The sequence below is a fragment of the Grampus griseus genome (genome assembly GCF_964374135.1).
Source record: "Grampus griseus genome assembly, chromosome: 8".
Classification (NCBI taxonomy): domain Eukaryota; kingdom Metazoa; phylum Chordata; class Mammalia; order Artiodactyla; family Delphinidae; genus Grampus; species Grampus griseus.
This window is the reverse complement of record NC_139002.1, coordinates 34,126,856-34,145,922: the sequence shown is the minus strand read 5'-3', so window position 1 is coordinate 34,145,922 and position 19,067 is coordinate 34,126,856. Positions and strand designations below refer to the sequence as shown.

The window sequence follows — 19,067 nt, the reverse complement described above, 5'->3', positions numbered from 1 at the left end:
AAGGGCCAGTGAACTTTGTGCTAATAATTCATATGTAACTATAATGGCTATGTAATTTGTCACAAAAAGAATTTTTAAGTTAAAATTACACCCTGAAGAATGGAATAATTGATTTTTGTCTGTATAATCTTCATGTATTATGTCTAATTAACCCCAAACCCAGACACCCTATTAAAGGAGTGTGAAGGAGAAAAGGAAAGAATAAAGGAATGATAATGGATTCAGTTTCGAGAACATCGAGTTAGGTATTAGAAAAATCAAAATATTATCTTTTAAAGTATAATTGGCTAAGGAGTTTAGACTGGTACTTTACATACACCAAATATACCAAGATAGGGACCTAATTATACTCCTTTTGTTTTTGAAAATATTATGTGGTGTATCACAGAACCTAATACTTTTCAGTATGTACATTGAAAAAATCCTAATAAACCAAATAAACAACCCTCCTAATTGCTCCTCTCTTCAATAGAGCAGTCTTTTCAAGACAGATACAGCAAATCCAGAAAACACGATGTACTAGTATTAGTGGCTTATACCTTTCTCTTTGGTCTATACTCTCTAACACAAGTACGCTAATTCTCAATAGCCTGTAGATCAGTTGTTTTTCTCCCAAATCAACAGTGGTGGCAAAATATGCAAAGTTTTCTGTATTATTCAGAACAGAAATCTATTTACTGAAAGATCCTAGATGCCTATATGATTGTGCCTTTCTAGATTTTTGCAAAGACCTGTCACAGCTATCAAATAGTCAATTCCACCTACTGTGAGCAAGTTGGCACCAGCATTTACAGTTCAATGACTAGGCAAGGGAAGCTTTATCTCTCAATCAACCTACCTACCTACTTAATTATCTTATCTATTCCACATCAAGCTGTCCTGAACTTAATTTAGAGCAATATTTGCTTTATTTTTAACTTAAATGTATGGGTAGACAGACATATGCAATCATTGGTAGTGTCTTATTACTCTGCCTTACCCCAACCCCACCCCACCTGACTCACTGCTGTGTTCTGGAGGCCATACGTATGCATAAGAGCCTGTAAGATGCCTGGTTGAAGCAGTCAGTCACTTACATAGGGAAGGCCACTTCTGCCTCAGAATTGCTCCCCTAGATTCCATTATGTCTGTGTTGATGATATAAAAATTAAGTCTGTTAGGCTTAGTTTTATTTTTTGCCAGGTGATATTTGGGAAAAAAATGCAAATACAGGTGATAGAGAAGATAGGATGAAGACAATCAATTTGCTTTCTAGTATACCTGGGTGCGAGCATGGGTGCTAGGAGTCACCCATGCTCTAGGAATCAGGGTAGTTTTATGATTAGGGGGAGAAAATGAGGTAGGATGCTGGGGAGAAAGAAAAGAAGGGGCTTCTGAAAGGAAGTGAGAGCATACAAATGTAAAGCAAGACTACAAACTTGGTGGCAACTTTCCTTTACATCATGATTTTCTATGACCAGCCTCCGAGATAGAGAATGAACTCACTATTTGTTGTTCATAGAATGTCTAAAGGACTTTTGTGGCTACAGGAACTCTGATTACTTTTTATACATTTTGAAGCTGAAATCATTAACTATCTATATCCATCAGCCACTATTTATGCAAAAATTTAAATATGTATTACATAACTAATATTTCAAAACAAATATATTTAGTAAGTTTAGATAATTATTAAAAGAGATTAAATTAAATATTTAAATCTAATACAAGTCTGTTCAATGTTTTAAATGTTATATAATTAGACAAAATTACAAATTACCAAAATGATTACAAACTTATGAACTCAGTTTACAGTTATTTTATTATATAAATATTTTTACCTTTATATCTTAATTTTATCATGTATTACACAATAATTTTATCAGCTATGGTTTTCTACATTGTGTAGTGCAATTGTGATCTAAAATCAAATAGAAAGGAGGATCATATTACCTAATCCAGAGTAGTTTCTGAGTTATCAACCAATTGAATTCAGGTTGCTCCTTTCAAAGTGAGACTGTTAACAGACTTGACCTCTTTTATAATTTGAACATTATTTTTGTTATATAAATAATACTTTAAATAATAATACTTTAAATAATAATAATAATACTTTAAATCTATAGCTTTTACATAGGTTTTCACCTTTTGAAATATGACATATTTGCCTAAAGTAATGTGATTTTAAGACTTAATTGGACAATGTTAAATAGGCATTAAATGTGTCTTCCCTGATTATATTCATAGAAAAAAGTACTGATCTATATTTTATAAATAGGTACGTATTTAAATGAAGAATCAAGATATTCATATATTAACAATTCCATACTTATTAAAAGTAATAAAATTTAAATATATCCTACTAGAATTATCTTCCTTTTGTATGAAATTATATATATTATATACACACATGCATCATATTAAACGTTCCAATTTTGAGTATCATTAAAGTTGCATGAGATTTTGCAGATTTACCTTATTCATATACATATATAAATTGTCACAAATTGACTATTGGGAATCCCTGAATGTTAGCTTCTTTGTCCTCTTATTAACCAGAAATATATTTTAAAATATTCTAGCTTTCCTCCAATAACATCTTGATCTTGTGTCCACCCCCCATGTAGATTCAGCTACATTTTGTTGACCGTAATGCGTAATGTTATTTATAGAGACTAAAATCTAGGTGTTAGAGGTGCATATAAGATTGATCCAAATAAGTTCTGGTGCTGAGGAGGATGACATTATTGCCAAACCAGTTTAGTAAAAAAAAGATTTTTAAAAACAAAAACTTTTAGGGTCTCAAGTTCATATAAGTAGTTTATATTTATTTAATGCTTACTTCTATGGCAGACAACGTTCTAAGTGTTTTAAAATATGTTAACTCATTTCATCCTCATAACCAACCTATGAAGTATTATGCTGTTAAATGTAAACACATTTTACAGATGACACCTCTTATTTAACTCTAATAGTACTCAGTCTTTTCCTTATATAAATATGTATTATATTCATTTTATGGCATACCCATTTTGTTTTAATTCCTTTCTCAAACAATAATTATATTGTAATCTTTCAAAAAAATCTTTTTATGTTTGCTTCATCAACCATCATTTTATAATCAATATATTAATACCTATGTGTAAAACAAAAATAAATACTGGGATAAAAAATAAGTATATAATCATTCTGCATTTATTCTCATTGTTTAAATTAGTTAATAAATCACTGGCTTAATTTTCCTTATGGAAATTTAAGAGCTTAAGACACATTAAGTCTCCTTCTAGATCTAGAATTTGGAGATTTATAGTACTTTTGGTATGTAATTTTTTTTTTCTTACCATATTTTCTCTTTTATTTTTAATAAATGTATTTATTTTTTATTTTTGGCTGTGTTGGGTCTTCATTTCTGTGCGCGGGCTTTCTCTAGTTGCGGCGAGCGGGGGCCACTCTTCATCGCAGTGCGCGGGCCTCTCACTATCGCGGCCTCTCTTGTTGCGGAGCACAGGCTCCAGACGCTCAGGCTCCAGACGCGCAGGCTCAGTAGTGGTGACTCACGTTTCTAGTTGCTCCGCAGCATGTGGGATCTTCCAAGACCAGGGCTCGAACCCGTGTCCCCTGCACTGGCAGGCAGATTCTCAACCACTGCGCCACCAGGGAAGTCCATATTTTCTCTTTTATTATACCTTTTTCTCTTAATTTAAAAAATTTATTAGACAATCTATAGTTAGGACCTGGAAAACTACATTTTCTAAATAATCTTGAGACAGGACATGGATGACTGTGGCTGTTATCAAAAACTGAAACTATCATCGTAGATCCTGGCTTTTGAAGAGAATGGTGATTAGGAAATGAGTGTTGGCACTTTTACCTGCTGATGTAGCAATAATAAAGGACATATCTAATGTATACTAAGTGTAAAACAAATTTAGTTTCTTTAAAGTTTTGTTCCTATTCACTTGTCACTCAACATATCAAGTGTATATTTATATAATAATTATTGTAATTTACTAATATATTTGACGTTAACCTCATTCTAAAGATGATTTATTTGACTTGCCATATAAAATCATACACCATAAAGGATAAATATGTAAATTAGTAAATACAACACCAGGAAAAATGTACATTTCTTCATAAGAGGTCAAGATAGTATAAGCCATATGTCTCATAATTATTATGGTCAAGACACAAATATTTCCTTGGGACTCCCAGTAGTCAGAGAAAAAGGAGAAATACAAACATTTAAAGGATGTTTGTTTGAGAAAAAAATTTTTTCTTGACATTTAATTCTCATAGAAATTTCTCACCTTAGGCTTTATATAGAGATTTTAACATCTCTACATCAACTCAATAGCACGTTTAATTAGCCTGACTTAAAACCAAACCAAATTTTAAAATGTAACTAGAATTTAATCATGAAGCTATTCACTTTGTTCATTTAAAAATCTTTTTTTTTTTTTTTAATTTTGATTTGAGCAGCTAATGGATTTGAGCAGCTGCTGCTCCTTTTAACCCACCTCTCACATGTATAAATGTCTACCCATGAGGATCTTTCAATTTAAGCTCTTCCTAAATGAATATTTATAAACATGGCTCAGCTTAGTTAATGTTAATAATATACATTAGCATTAATAAATATATATCTCATAAGGGTGTAGTAAAAATTAATGAGGTGGAGAAGTCATGTCTGTGAACTGATTTTTAAGTTCAGAAAGACATAAATAAACACAAAGTTGGAGTATTATTGCTAGTAATGATTGTTACTGATTATCAATAAGATTATTTTTGACAGAGTATATTTTACTCCTGTAGCTTATGTTCATCATGAGTATAATTTCCTCACCTAGTATAGTGATTTTTCTTCAGTGACAAGCAAGAATACACCATAAAAAACTTTGTCACTCTATTAGCTTATTACCATGCTGATGAGAATTTTGAATTGATAATGTGACACTACACACTTCTCAAACATCCTTCAGAAAGCTAAGGCTCATAACAGTTTCTCCAAAGTTTGGATTTTTAGAAATAATTCATACCAGCAAGTCAAACATAAAATGAATCAAGAATAAAATCTCCTTATGCTGTCTCTTGCTTCAAAAAGATCTTTATATGCCATCCAGTAAATTGATAGTTCATATCTAAATTCAAACATATTGCTTTTCAGGGCATTTAAGATGATGTAGATCCAGAATATTCCATTAGTTTTCCTTGAAGCAGTTGATTAAAATAACCCCCTTAACTCTTTGAGAGATTATATGAGTTTTGTAGACTTTATATTTAAGCAGTTTAAATCAACCTTTCATTTTCATATAAAACTCAAAAATTACTTCTCTAGTTTTTTCTTAACTTTTTCCCCTAAAGTAAAATTGATCCTAGACTTTAAAATCACATTTTACTAGCATTTAACATCTAATGAAATTATTTGAATAGTTACTAACTCTACAGTATATTCGAAGCTTTATCCCATTAGTCTATGAGGTTTAGTTCATAATAAATTTATTAAATTATTTGAATATTAACCTGAATGAGTCACTCTGGCATGGATGATTTTACTAATTATAAAATTATCTGATTTTATTACAGGAGAAGTTTTTAGTTTGTAATTTTGTCTTCTATAAACAAAGTAACACTGTTTTACTTTTATAAAACCATTACTCAAAGAATACGGTTTAAGTTTTCCTTTAAAATGACAATTATTCTGATCATAATAGATATGGTACCTGTACCATATACCCCTTGGGTATGGTACCGTATGACCCCTTGACAAACTATAGTATGAATTCTTTGACTGAGATCACAGAAAAAAATTTTAATTAAAAATAGTTTCACATCCTGCCGACTACACCACCCTCTGCTTATGGTGATCCATAGGCACTTCCCTGGGGGACCAGTGGTTGAGCCTTTGTCTTCCAATGCAGGGGGTGCAGGTTCGATCCCTGGTCAGGGAGCTAAGATCCTACATGCTTTGTGGCCAAAATTCCAAAACATAAAACAGAAGCAATATTGTAACAAATTTGATAAAGACTTTAAAAATGGTCCACATCAAAAAAAATCTAAAAATATTTAATTTTATGCTTTAAAGGAAAGTTATGAGTGAATCAAAGTGGAAATCTGTGGCCGATTGTCCTCAAATAATTAATTCTTAATTTTATTTAAAAATTTGCAAGAGTTGTGTTTATTAAAGTTCATCCAAACACATATTTTCATTATTTATGGAAATCATGAATAACTCTGGCCACATGTGAGAGATACAGTGAAATGGCTTGACGTCGGGTACAAGAGCTCCTCTCAGTGATCTCAGTGCTCTGCTTCTAGTTTTTAGAAATTCAGAAAGGCAGTTATTCACTCACATTGTGTGAAGTAACCCAGAAAGACCAGGTTCAGGGAGCATATAAATTCTCTGACCCTTAATGCCTAAGCCCATTTACCTAATTCATTGTTCCCTAATCCTTAGCAGAGTGTCTTTAGAGATCTTTTCCCAGCACAAAAAATCCATGGCATGAAAGTACAATGGAATTTAAATCTCACTACTAGTGCCGCTTTTACTTGATAAAATAGCAGTTCCATCTCAGGACATTCTATAGTCCTGATGAATAGAAAGATACTAATATACAACAAGAAGCATAAACAAAGGGGCAGATATGAGTCTTTTCTAAATTTATTTCACTCCAAAAAATCTTTTATTGAGGGACAAGTCCAAGTGAATATGTATTACACAGTCTAGCGTTCTCGTAACCTCATTGCCATTTCCACACATGGCTACTCTTCATGTATAACAATAGATGGATGGATAGATACATAGACAAATAGAGATGTGGATGTATAGATTTGTATATGTATGTATGTATATGTCTGTCTGTATGTATGTACATAAATTTAATAACACTAACACAGGAATAAGCAGCAATAGCTATTGAACGCTTAAAAGCCAGGCAAACTGTTAAATGCATTTAATGCATTATCACCCTCTTTCATCTTCCTATCAACCTTATGAGGGAAGTTCTATTTTTGACCTAATTTATAAATGAAAAAAAGTGAAGCTCAGGAATGTCAAGTTATTCTCCCAAAGTCATACAGCTATTAAAAAATAGAACAGCAGCTCCAATTCATATCTAACTTCAAATTTCATACTTATAATCTACCTTGTTCTACCCTACACTGTACTTAACCATACAGTTTTTGTTCAGCATATCTGTAGTTGTTTTACTCATAGAGCATTTACTCAATCTCTACTCTCTCGGGCATTGTTCTAGAAGTCAAGGAGCCCATAATGAGTATCTTCCCTTGACCTACAAGAAAAATTGCCTACTTGGAACTCCTGCCCATCCTTAACATCTCCCTTCTCCACCCTACCCGAGCCCCACTAAAATACCTCTGTATTGTTTTCTGAAATGATATAAAACACAATTATGACCATATTGCCCCTGCATAAATCCCTGATGTTTTACCATAATTAAACAGAAGTTTGTAACTTACCCTTTAAGTACATAAAGGGCAGAGAGAATCAGGGCGTTGCTCTGGAAATGTGTATGCAGACAACTCTGTAGGAAAAGCCAAATTAAGAGGTCATTTTGATAACCTAGGTAAAAAGGATTTGAAGGCCCTGATGTATTGGATATGATAGATATCTGTAGGATGCTCCAAAATGAATGAGAATTTGCAAATGGCTGAATAGAAAGGGATAGAAATGTAAAAAATATGGAGGAGTTAAAATATCAAAATTCTGAGCTTTGATCAATTCAATCGAGCAATAATAAAGTCACACAGAGAAGAGGAACCAGTTTCTGGCAGAATAAAGTGATTTCAGATGAGCTAGTTTTATTCTGATTTTCAGAAGAAAATACCCAACATTGAAAAATATTAGTTAACCCTCAGGAAAGGCAGGCAGGAACAGAACATATTGAATGAAACCATAGGGATGGTTCATCAAGAGAAATTATATTAGGAAGAAAACAGGACTAAGGATTAACCTTTAGGATTATACACATTTCTCTGATAGATAGTGAAAGATAGAAAGAAAGGAGTTAGTAAAGAAGATAAGAAAAGAATGATCTGAGAGGTGCAGCAGAAACCAATAAAATAGAGTAAAATAGAACTGATATTCAGAATTTTAAGGTAGGAACTGTCATTCATGTCAAATGTTGTAACACTCAGAAAAGACCTTAGGATTTTGAGTCTTTTAAAAATCAATTTTAGTAAAGATCGAGACAGAAATCAGAATTGAAGGCATTTAAGTATAAGATATTATAGTGGGTTATGATTTTGACCGTAACAGTAATGAGGATGTTTAACAGAGTTTTGCTGACATGACATGATAGTGAAACATAGTGTTATTTGGTAGTAGAAAGAAGGGAGTCAGTGTAGAGGAAGATGCTGAAAATACAAAATAGAGAGTGTCTAATTAGTGAAACGAATTTCTGCTTTCCAACTAAGGCATAGGTTTCCTTTAGATTTTAATTTTCTTCTAGGGAAATATTATGCCACACAGAAGATACTCAATGTTGTAAATGTATGTGGGACTAGAAAAAAACTTTCTTTTTTTTTTCAATAAAACACAACTATTATCTCAAGAGAAATAGAAACAACTTTACTACCATCATAACTTTGTAACACTCAGTGGAAGAACCACATGGTAGTTAGGTTTAACTGGTATTTTTCCCATTCCCAAAGAATGTAAAGAAGAGGAACTAAGCGTATAATCCCTAAGCAAGACCAAATAATTAGCTGTGTGCTGCTCAGAAGGGCTCTGCACCTGTGAGTTCATGGTCCTGGTTTCTATATGAGCTTTCTGCAGTGTTTTTATGTCTTTTTTCTTTTTTGTTTTTAGTCAAAATTTAGTAGTTTGGGAAAATTATGGAAGCCCACATGGGTTTCTCATTATAAATCCTAACAGGCCTACTTGCGTATCTGAAACAAGAGTTTTTTAAACTAAAAGCCTCTTCAACTTATTGCAATAAAGTCTTGTTCAACTGTAAATGATGCTGTATGATCTGTGTTGGATCTCATATTAAAGTATGATAAGCATCTTCCACAACTTTGTTTAGGATATCCTTACACATTGGACATTTAAGCTAGTCTGTAAGTTTGATAAGATTGTATCTCTGAGGTATGTTTATTGGGCTTACAGTCTAAGTTTACACTAAAGTGGGATGAGGATGATTTTTCTATGCCAAGGTTATGTTCTGTCCATTCTGTGGGACTTAAGGGCCAAGCACAGAGTTTTTTGGGTCATGGGAATCACTTCATAAACCATTAAGCCTATCTCTATGGACATATATGTATGTATGTATTTATTTGCCTTTCTTTTAAAAAAATTTTAAAATTTCATTTATTTTTGAATTTAAGGTACAATTGATGTATAATATTATATTAGTTTCAAGTGTACAACATGATTCAAAATTTGTATATGTTGTATACTTATTGGTCACCCCAATAAGTCTAGTTAACCTCTGTCACCTTACATACTTGCAAAAAGCCTTTTTTTGTGTGATGAGAATCTTTAAGTTCTACTCTCTTAGCAACTTTCAAATATTCAATAAGCTATTATTAACTATAGTCACCATGCTGTACATTACATGCCCATGACTTATTTATTTTATAACTGGAAGTTTGTACCTTTTGATCCCCTTTTCCCATTTCACCTATCCCTCACCTTCTGCCTTTGGCAACCACCAATCTGTTCTCTGTATCTGTGAGCTCAGTTTTTGTTTAAAATTCCATATATAAGTGGCATAATAAGCTATTTGTCTTTCCCTGTCTGACTTATTTCATTTAGCACAATGCCCTCAAAGTCCATCCATGTTGTCACAAATGGCAAGACTTCATTAATTTTTATGGCTGAATAATATTCCATTATATATGTACATCATATTTTCTTTATTCATTCTTCCATCAGTGGACAGTTAGGTTGCTTCCATGTCTTGGCTACTGTAAATAATCCTACAATGAACATAGAAGTGCAGATACCTTTTCGGGTTAGTGTTTTTATTTTCTTCAGGTAAATATTAGAAGTGGAATTGCTGGATTATATGATAGTTCTATTTCAGTTTTATTGAGGGCACGTCACACTATTTTCCATAGTGACTACACCAATTTACATTCCCACCAGCAAGGCATTAGTGTTTCCTTTCCTCCACATCCTTGCCAATACTTGTTAGTTCTTATCCTTTTGATAATAACCATTCTAACAGTTGAGAGGTGATATCTTATTGTGCTTTGGATTTGCATTTCCCTGATGATTAGTGATGTTGAGCATCCTTTTATGTCTCTGTTGGCCATCTGTATGTCTTTGAGAAAATGTCTATTCAGATCTGTCCATTGTTCAATTGGATTGTTTGGGATTATTTTGCTATTGAGTTGTATGGGTTTGTGTATATTTTCAACATTAACCCCTTATCAGATATATGATTTGCAAATATTTTCCCTTATTCAGTAGGTTGCCTTTTCATTTTGTTGATTGTTTCCTTTGATGTGCAGAAGTTTTTTAGTTTGATGTAGTGTCACTCTTCATTTTTGCTTTTGTTGCATTTGCTTCTGGTATCAGATTCAAAAAATCATGACCAAAACTGATGTCAAGGAGCATAGTGTTTATGTTTTCTTCTAGGATTTTTCATGGTGTCAGGTCTTATATTCAAGTCTTTAATCCATTTGGAGTTAGTTGTTGTGAATGGTATATGATAGTGGTCCAGTTTCATTCTTTTGCAAGTAGCTGTCCAGTTTTCCCACTACCATTTATTGAAGATACTGTCCCTTCCCCATTGTACATTCTTGACTCCTTTGTCATAAATGAATTGACCATATATGTCTGGGTTCATTTCTGGGCTCTCTCTTGTGTTCCATTGATCTATGTGTCTCATTTTATGCTGACATTTTCATGTTTAGACAAAAAGTTACTATTCTTTATTTTCTTAACTTTTCCTCCTACCCTCCTAACACTAATATGATAAGCCTGCCCTTCTTCTTAAAACGCTTAAAGTCTTCCCATCCATTCTAGAATAAAGTGCAAACTCCTACAAATGACTACAAGGCCATTTATTATTTAGATTCTGCCTGCTTTTCCAGCTTTCTTTCTAATTCTCAGGCTATACTAAACTATATACAGTGTTCAAAACATTTTATTCTTGTTCATGATATCATATTTTTACTTGTGATATTCACCTTGACTTCTGGGCTATTGTTCAATCACTTCTCTCTCTCTCACTCTCTTTCTCTCTCTCTCTCTCTCACATATGCTCCTTCTTGTATTTGTTTCTTGATACATTGCATGGCAACTATTGCTGACAATCATCTTTGGTTCCCAAAAGCCATTCCAAACTTGAGCACACCATTGATTCTACAGGACTGTGAATTCATTGAGGGCAGATTTCATGCCTTATTCATTTTTTTAGATTAATACCCAACTGCTAACATGCAATTTCATAGTCAACACTCAGAGAATGTTTGTCAAATGAGTAAGGGAATTAATGAACACTCTCCAGCACCACAGTGGCCGTTACCCTCAAAAAGAATCCCCTCCTGGGCTTCCCTGGTGGCGCAGTGGTTAAGAATCAGCCTGCCAATGCAGGGTACACGGGTTTCAGCCCTGGTCTGGGAAGATCCCACATGCCGCGGAGCAACTAAGCCCGTGAGGCACAACTACTGAGCCTGCACGTGTAGAGCCTGCGCTCCACAACACGAGAAGCCACGACAATGAGAAGCCTGCACACCGCGAAGAAGAGTAGGCTCCGCTTGCCGCAACTAGAGAAAGCCCACGCACAGAAACAAAAACCCAACACAGACAAAAATAAATAAATAAATTTATTTTAAAAAATTAAAAAAAAAAGAATCCCCTTCTGAGACTATAAGAATAATTATTTCTTAGGAGATACATCCACATTTTCCCTAACATTGCAATAGAGAATCAAAACAAATAAGACAGTTTATGCAGAAACATTTTATAAATTATAAAGGTCTACATAGATTGTAGTTAGTGAGATTATTACTAAATTTAAAATATATATTAATACCTATAAGGGTATTCAGAGATATAATTGATATTAATATCAAAACAGGTACTGATACTCATTTTAAAATTAATAATATCTTTATATACTATTTTGCTTACTATTGGTATTACATTTCATATTTTAATAGATATCTAAGACAAACTAAAGTAGCTCAGAGAAATATTGAAAAGTTGCCCTTTTAAATGTAACTTTACATATGTCCCTGACTGCAGACAGAAGAAAATTCTGACTTTCTTTTCTAAACATGATTCTAGAATTCTAGCAATATTTCTCTATTGATCCTGGTAGCAAAGAAAGTTTTCTAATTATTTCATAGCCTCATTGGGTTGCAAACATAGTCAAGAATATAGTGATAGAATTTGTCAACCTAAGCAACAAACCTTGCTCTTAAGTTCTTTGAGAATGTATGTGCAAATGTTACTCTATAGCATTCAGTGACAATGCTAATAATAATAATAATAGCTAAGATTTATTGATTATTCAATCGCAAACAAAAATCCCGTAAGTTAGGCATATCCACATTGTATTGAATGTTAGGAAACTGAAGGAGGTAATTCACTTGACATAGTTAATAAGAGATGAAACTGAAATTCAAGTCTTGTTTTATCTGACTATAGAACCAGATCGTTTAATAAAATAAAAGGAATAATAATCCCCTAATGTTTGTAGAGTTTTGCATGTGATATCACATTGAATCACCTGAACAATACTGAGGTTGTGCTGGGTGGTCTCATGACCTCTAATTTTGAGATCAGAAAATTGAAATGATAAAGGTCATATATCCTACTTGTGGCCATACAGCCCAGATTAAAAATGAACTTCATACATGTGATACAGCCATGTACTTAGGCACATTCATATCATCTTTGCTTTTAGTTTATACTGCAGTGTTTTCACACAAGACCACTCCTTGGTTTATTCTATCCTAGGAGCTTATTTATTCACACTGATTATTCCAAAACAATGCCACACAGAGAACATGAACACCAACTGCTTTTACTCTAATGTTATTGTTTCAATAAATCAAGTGATGTATAATTTCATATTATATTGAGGACTTCATGTTGGTTTTTATTAATGTCCAGGTGAAACTCAAAATAGCCCTAATTATAAGAGAGGTAAAAAAATTGTATTCACTCACTTCTACTATCAATATTATCAGGTCACATTTGATCAGAAGATACATGGAGACCATGGAGATTTCAGTAATGTGGTCTAGGGCTTACCTTCTAAAATAAGCCTAATTCAGCTTACTGCAATTGTATGCACCTTAGAAGGCCTAGCCTTAGAAATTTGGGATATACAGATATTCTACTTTAGTTCAAACTGTTTTCTAGCACCTGAAGTTTATAGCTACTGTTACTAGGCCTAAAGTAAAATCAGTTGAATAACTAGCAATAGCAATATGTATTTTTCTACTTTCAAAATTAGTTTTAGATACAAGCTTTAACTGCAGTCAAAATTTTATGATTTGAGTTTTCATATTTTAGAAGTACTAGTAATATAAAATCTATAACATAATTTAGTTACATACAATGCATTTTCCCTAACATAATCTGGACGGCACTGTAAATATGGATAAGGCTAAATGAGCATTTAAATATAAAGCATAAAAATTAACTGTCAACCTAATCTTGTTTACCTTTACAACCCTGACACTTCTTCATCATTTTGAATAATGAGATTTTCTTTGATGTTGCCAAATATATTTCAGCATAAATAGCTCAGGACAAATAAAATATTTCAATACATACATTTTTTTACATGGTCTTGTTGAACTAGAAATACTTGTCCTTGCCCAGGATCCATTGAAACTCCTCTGCCACAAAATGATATCCTTCATCTTTGCTTATAACAGATGTTATTTTTTACCCCTGGCCTCTGCCATGGAGACAAATTATCATCTCTCTATAAAACTACAAAACAGAATTGCTTTTCCTTATTCATAGATTATGCAGACTTTGTAGGCATATCTCATTCTCAACATTTACAACCTTGCACAAGGAGAAAAGAAAGAACAAAAAAACTCATGTTTTTAACACATTTTAACACAACCCTGTACTAAATTTTAACTTTCCTAATTATCTTTCTTTTAAAATGAAATTTAAAATATATTTCATTATTTAGTTTAGAAAATAATTATTGATTAATTGTTAATCATATATAACTAGTAAATGAGTCACTAGTAAACGGCAGTGATAGAAAAAACACAGGGGCAGACAGATGATTCAAATCCTTTAAAACGATTTTAGAGAAAAGCAGCTCAATGGGCATTCTACTCTTACACAAATATAATAGCTTGTTAGAGAAATTTTCACCCTCTAAGACCTAATTTAGCAAATGAGCTGTTTTTTCTCAATAGCATAATAAAGGCATGTAACCTGGTGATTCAATTTACCTTAATGCTGATGAATGCTAAATGTTGATGTGCAGATATGTGTGTTTGGTTAAGAAGTGGTTTTGCTTACACTAAAAAGACTGAATACTCATCAAGGCCATAAAATTGTACTACTTTATTATAAAGTATTAATCATAATAAAAATTAGCAATCAACATTAGCATAAGAAAGACAATTGAGGGTTAGGTTAGCTGGGGGCCCTTTGTTGTGTTTGAGATATATCTATCCTTTTACGACTGCTCTCCTAGAAAAGGATAAGGTAGAAAGTCTGTTAGTTGTTTTTTCTTTCATCAGAGTGGAGCCTTATACAATGAGAGAGATGGGATAAAGCAGCTTCTTTGCTCTGCTTAGAAGGACTAAGTCAGTGAGTGCAGTTACAGGGTTGGAAGTGGAGAAACTGAGTAAGTAGAGTTATGGAAAACATGGAGGAGAGATTTTCAAGGGTTTGTTAACCACATCAAATTCCATTGAGTTATTTGCAGGTAAAATGGGCAAAGTAACTGCATCTGTCAATTAAGGGAACACTGTTGAATATAAGGACAGTACTTCCATCACAGGAGTGAGGTAGAAGTTAGTATATGGGATGTCAAGAAGTGAGCATATGGTAAGAAATTGGACACAAACATTTGCTTCTTTAAAAGTTAGGCAGTGGGGGCTTCCCTGGTAGCGCAGTGGTTGAGAGTCCTCCTGCCGATGCAGGGAACACGGGTTCGTGCCCCGGTTCGGGAAGATCCCACCTGCCGCGGAGCGGCTGGGCCCGTCAGCCATGGCTGCTGAGCCTGCGCGTCCGGAGCCTGTGCTCCGCAACGGGAGAGGCCACAACAGTGAGAGGCCCACGTACCGCAAAAGAAAAAAAAAAGTTAGGCAGTGGATGGATAGTGGAATTTACAATGATAAGAGGGTCGGAAGGTACACATAGTAAATCCTATATTCTACTGAAAAAAAATAATTTGAAATGGCTTTTATTCCTCGACAGTAAAATGCACAGGTGTTCTTCTAGCTTCATCTTTCTCTTCCTTTTACATCCAATTAATTTTAACAACATCAGAGTCTCCTGACCATATCTAAATTGAGCATTTATTCCTGAAATAGGCTTTTAGTGTCAGTACTGTACAGAGGATAGGTCCTTCTTTGAATTATACTCATATGCCAATGCCAAAATTTACAAACATTTCATCTTCATCCCATTTGAGGCTTACTAAAATATCCCTGATAGCTCAAAATTTTATCTTTGCAGAGAGAGCCACAGTAGAAATGCTGGTTGTGATTTGATTTACCAACTGCCTGACAATGTCACTTACAGCCCTACCCTCACATTTCTTTTGATTTGATGCTCAGATAGCTTAACAGCACTTAATCCCTAGATGAGCATTTCACCTATATGTGCCTCATTAGTTGGAGAGAATTTACTTTTACATAACACATTCTTTAAAGTCATTGCTGCCTACCTCATTTCTTATTCAGTATCTGTTTTCTTTGTTCTGTCCCTATTTTGTCCCTATTCTGTCCCTGTCCTGTTTTTCACTATGTGTAGGTATTCCCAAGTTTTGGGCAACTTCATCTCTATCTCTTTCAATCTCTCTCTCTCTCTCTCTCTCTCCCCCATCTCCATAAACTACCTCAGACACTGTCTCTTTTTTAACTATTTTCCTTATGCAGGATAAATTCATATCTCCTAAATCCATGTCTTTATTTTTGACTTTATTTCTAATATCTAGTACTACATCATTTATTGAATATCTCATTCAGCATCATAATTCTAATTCACCCTCTTTTCTATAAAATTCTTCTAGGCTATGAATTTCCCTATTGTAAATTGTACCAATGATGACAAGTTAGAAAACTTGAGACCATCTCTGATTGCCCCTCCTCATTATCCTTTATCCCCATAGCCAATCAATTTCCAAGTAACTGTCACACATTGATCATTTTCTTACCAAAGTGCAACCACCCTAGTTGAAGTCTTTAATGTACTTTTTACCTGGACTATTGTGGTAGCTTCCTGATTCATTTTGTCATCTCCATCCTCTCAAATCACCCCTTGTGTTCCTACCTCAATTCTTATCAAGACTCCCCTCTGCTGCTACCATCAATGTTCCACTGAGTCCTAAAATAAAAATTAAAAGCCACCACATCTGGACTCAGGCAATCTTTCTCAGGCACTTTTGTACATATATGCTATTTTACTGCAGGGAATCTGTAATATCCCTTCTTCTCTTTGCTTCATACAGTTATGCTGACCTGGAGTGCCTTCTTATTTCTTGATTATTGACTTTTCAACTCTCCTTCAAGTTATAAACTACATGTTATGTTTTCCAAAAAGTTTTTTCCTGATTCTTCCCAGAGTGCAGTGACCTCTCTACAATGACAGATTCTTTGTACTCTGTTTATGTGACTTGAAGTCCAAAAATCTGGGTTCAAATACAAACTCCTAGCAGAAAAACTTGGGGCAAGTTACAGATTGTTTTCTCATGTGTAAAATAGGAAAAAAATCAAAGACTATGGTTTTGATGTCACAAAGCCTCATTAGGGTCTTGTTATCTTTTTTGCTTAGAATGCTCATTCTCTGGATCTTCCCAAATCTCCCTCTTTCTCAGCTCTGATGATATTTTCCTCAACGAAGCTTACTCTGAACTCTGTAACTGATTAATTTTAAAAATATACTTATTTTCCATTATGACATTAGTGTGTCATTTGCCTCGAAGTTTCTGGAATTGCATATCACATCAATACGTTAGCAAACTAATGAAAAAAGGCAAAAGAATCTCATCTGTGTTTATTATACAATGATTCACATGGGAAAGTGTACACTCTTCTCTTGAAGCAGTTTCATACACCACAATTTTTGTTTGTCTCCACTGAGACATAAATGCTTCAAATATTGTGAGAATATATGTGAATCTTTAAGAATAAACACAATCATTGGAATAAAATAAACATACATTAAGTTAATAGGAGAATACCAGTTACAACAAGTGGAATCAGCTTCCTCTACCTTGGTTTATACAACAAATCTTAGTAAAATCAATTTTGTGCCAGGTATTGCAGTAGGCGTCCTTCCATCTCTTTATTGGTCTTCAGATGTCCCTTTTACTTTTATACCCTCTCTGTACTCTTCTCACCTCTGTCCTTCAGTAGTATATTATACCTTGTTGTATTGTTGCAATTTTCATATGGACTATTATATATTTTCACTATAAGAATACGAATACCTAAAAGGTTGAGACAATATCTTTGAATCCTTAAGAATAAAAACTGTCACTAGGACATAATAAACATATACTGGATTAACAAAAAAATGCAAGGTACTAGAAGAAGAATTCAAATAACCTCTCTATATATTGAAGAAGTGAAAATTATAGTAATATAGTCTCTAAACAAATTATTTCATTTTACCAGGAGAAAATTTTTGACTTAGAGGTTTATAATTATAACCATATTTATATATCAAAATGAATATAATCTGATATAAAATATTTGAGAAATGATGTGTAAATATAATTTAATATAAGTAATTGAGAAAATATGTATTTTAAGTGATCTGAATAATAATTTACAATGAAAGGAAGTCTTTTATAGCCCATTAATTAACAGCAATGTGTGATTTGTTTAGTTTATTGCATTTTCCACAACTCATTAAATCTGGGCTTATATGTAGTTGTAGCTCACTTTGGTTTCACTTGTTTTAATTATTTTTTGATCATTTAAGACAATAGCCATATGGATTCAAGGTTTGATGTTTTTTTCCCTGCACCATACCATAGTGGAACTATTATTGTTCTTATTTATATATTTATTAAAATGCAATAGTTTTTCTTGAGAATTTGCTACTGGTTTTCACATTACAGTGAACTATGAACTATGGTTCAGTAGTTTCACACATTAGCAGCATCTAAGAATATATGAGGGTGGATATTCTAGCTTTGGGAATGTTCTGACAATATAATTTTTATTAAAAAGCAACGTGATCTCACAGACTATTTGGGTGGTTTCCAAGTGGCTTGTTATTAGTGGTCTTGCTCTGAAGTGTACTTCTGAGGATAGAAAACCAATAAACTGTTCTTTTTTCAGGAACTCAAAAAATTTAGGGACTTGCACAGCTCAACAATTTCCTTTGCACATTTTGTAAGGGTAGTGGTTCCTTCTCCTGGGTTATTAGTATTTGCTCCATTTAAAGTAAAATCTTATCATTTATTAATTACCTACATTGTGCCTGGCACATTATTAGGTGTTTAACATATATAATTTTAATTCTCAGTCTGACTCTGCAAGAAAGCTATTTTTATTATATAGATAATATGCTACTGAGAAAATTGAGGCTCAAAGAAGTCTAGGTTGTTTTCCATGGTGTTTAAAGTCTCCTTCAAACTGAGGGTACCTGTCATCCTGGTGGATTTAAGTTTCTTGGACACTTGGCCCTGATACATACGTCTTGTGCCTCATAACCCCTCAATACCACCATCAGAGCTGAAGTTCAGGAGCTAGTACTAAAATGAGTCAATTTTCTATTTTTCTGTGAATCAGAATCAGGACTTTTAATTTGCTGCCGTGGTCATTTGTAGGGGGTCTTACCAGTTGGATTCAGCCCATGGGTACTAAGGCCAGGTTGTATTTCAGCCGCTTGGGCTCCCCTCCACTGTGGACATGTCTCTTGCCCCAGTGGCACATGGTAGTGCAGCTTT

At 33.6% G+C, this 19,067-nt stretch overlaps 1 protein-coding gene across 3 annotated transcripts in view; it reads left to right on the top strand.

The window, feature by feature from the left end:
• The window catches only part of CNTN5 (contactin 5), a gene marked incomplete at both ends in the record, with an annotated part of 779,158 nt that overhangs the window by 288,285 nt on the left and 471,806 nt on the right, over positions 1–19,067 (top strand). The gene's annotated exons all lie outside the window — the stretch shown is intronic.